We start from the raw sequence: 2,583 nt of genomic DNA on the forward strand, positions 1-2,583 counted from the left end.
AACGACTTAATAATGAGCCTTATATACATAAACGTAAAAGATATAAAAATTTTAATTTTCCACCACAGGGGATTCACTCTTCGACAAGTCGTTAAAAGAACCAAATTGGACTTATCAGTTAATTAGTTACAATAAAAATATTTGTGAAAACAGGTTTATTTAATGTTTTTTTTTTCATTTCCTTCGCCAACTGTTGTCTATATATTTCTTTATTTATTTATATATGCGCAACTTTGCACAAAAAACTACCAAACCGATTTTGACCAAACTTATCAGTCATGTTGGGTATGACCCAAGGATGATTCTGTAACCTATAAGTACGCAGCAGTACTATGGAAATTCAATGTTTTGTATATGGCAAATATTTTGTTAGTGAACATGTGGGGGTATGACCAAAGGATAAATCTATTATACTTTGAAGGAAATACATTGGAATACAAAATGAATACACAGTGGAGTTAAGAGCAAAATGAGACTTCTTGGCGTGGCAAAAGCGTGATCTCTATTTAGTGTCCATGTGTTAAGTTGTCCTAATCTGAATTAGTTATGAAGATAATTTCCTCCTAGGTTGTAGGTTGGCCAGGGTACCAGCCACTCGTTGAGATACTACCACAAGAGAGTTATGGCGTCCTTTGACTGGCCAGACAGTACTACATTGGATCATTCTCTCAGGTTACGGTTCATTTACGCTTTGCCGACACACACACACCAAATAGTCTGGACAATTCTCTACATATTCTCCTCTGTCCTCATACAACACTGATATTACCAAACAATTCTTCTTCAACCAAGGGTTTACTGCAAAGTAATTGTTCAGTGGCCACTCTCCTCTTGCTAAGCGTAGAAGAGACTCTTTAGCTATGGTAAACAGCTCTTCTAAGGGAAGGACACTCTAAAACCAAACCACTGTTCTGTAGTTTTGGGTAGTACCATAGCCTCTGTACCATGGTCTTCCACTGCCTTGGGTTAGAGTTCTCTTGCTTGAAGGTACACTTGGGCACTCTATTCTCTCTTATTCCTCTTCCTCTTGTTTTGTTGAAATTTATATAGTTTATATAGGAGATATTTACTTTGATGTTACTGTTCTTAAAATATTTAATTTTTCCTTGTTTCCTTTCCTCACTTGGCTATTTTCCCTGTTGGAGCTCCTGGGGTTATAGTATCCTGCTTTTGCAACTAGGATTGAAACTTCCTAAGTAGTAATAATAATAATAATAATAATAATAATAATAATAATAATAATAATAATGATATAAATAATAATAATAATGAAATGAAGCTTACAATGCTTTCTTGTTGTCTGATAGGTAATAGAAGATTGATAGAATTGTATAAGAAATATTCTATTCGTCTTCTTCTTCTTCTTCTTCTTCTTCTTCTTCTTCTTATTATTATTATTATTATTATTATTATTAATTGCTAAGCTACAACCCTAGCTGGAAAAACAGAATGCTACAAGCCCAAGGGCTCCAGAAACATAATTCATCGTATTATAAGCCAGGGAATATATAATTATTAGCAAATTATGCTTCCATTAATCAATGTCACACCTTTTCACCATTACCTGGTAGCTGAGGTAAGAGCAAGAGCCACACCCACATTCAACGTAGACTACTTGCGTAAGTGAATCAGAAGCTACATCCGGTCAAAAATGGTTTTCAGTATTATTATTATTATTATTATTATTATTACTAATATTATTAATATGATTATTATAAATATTATCATCATCATCGTCATTATTATTATCATTATTATTATTATTAGTTATTAATTATTATTAATTATTATTATTACTATTATTATTATTATTATCATTTCTATTATTATTATTATTATTATTATTATTATTATTATTATTATCATTTTTATTATTATTATCATCATCATATTATTATTATTGTTATTATTATAGTTGGAAAAGAAAGATGCTATAAGCCCAAGGACTCCAACAAGAAAAAATAGCCCAGTGAGGAAAGGAAATGAGGAAATTCTAGCCCTAGTTGGAAAAGCAAGAAGCTATAAGCCCAAGGGCTACAACAAGGAAAAATAGCCCAGTGAGGAAAGGAAATAAGGAAATTCTATAACCCTAATTGGAAAAGCAAGAAGCTATAAGCCCAAGGACTCCAACAAGAAAAAATAGCCCAGTGAGGAAAGGAAATAAGGAAATTCATATACAATATGAGAAATAATTAATTAATAAAATATTTTAAAAACTGTAACATCAAAACAAAGATTTCATATATAAACTGTTAAAAGTCATGCCAGCCTATTCAACATAAAAACATTTGCTGCAAGTTTGTTCTTTTGAAGTATTGGTACGAATAAAAAAAAACACTATCTGACGTTAGAATGTAAGTATGAATGTTATTAACTATAAAATATAAAAAAAAATAACAAAATCACGAAATACAACTTTGAATTTAATCAAATATCTATGAAGAAATTTTATTATATATTTAGAAGTAAATATTTTTGATACCAGGTCATTTGTGAAATCTTTTTTTGATAATCCCTAATGTAAATCAATGATAAAATTAGTGATATAAATGAGAATATGCAAATAACGTATTGGGCGTATAT

General features: G+C 30.4%; 1 protein-coding gene across 1 annotated transcript in view; it reads left to right on the top strand.

Annotated features, from left to right (window-relative positions):
• The window catches only part of LOC137630942 (uncharacterized), a 25,043-nt gene that overhangs the window by 13,482 nt on the left and 8,978 nt on the right, over positions 1-2,583 (top strand). The window lies entirely within an intron of this gene.

The sequence above is a fragment of the Palaemon carinicauda genome, chromosome 39 (genome assembly GCF_036898095.1).
Source record: "Palaemon carinicauda isolate YSFRI2023 chromosome 39, ASM3689809v2, whole genome shotgun sequence".
Taxonomy (NCBI): Eukaryota; Metazoa; Arthropoda; class Malacostraca; order Decapoda; family Palaemonidae; genus Palaemon; species Palaemon carinicauda.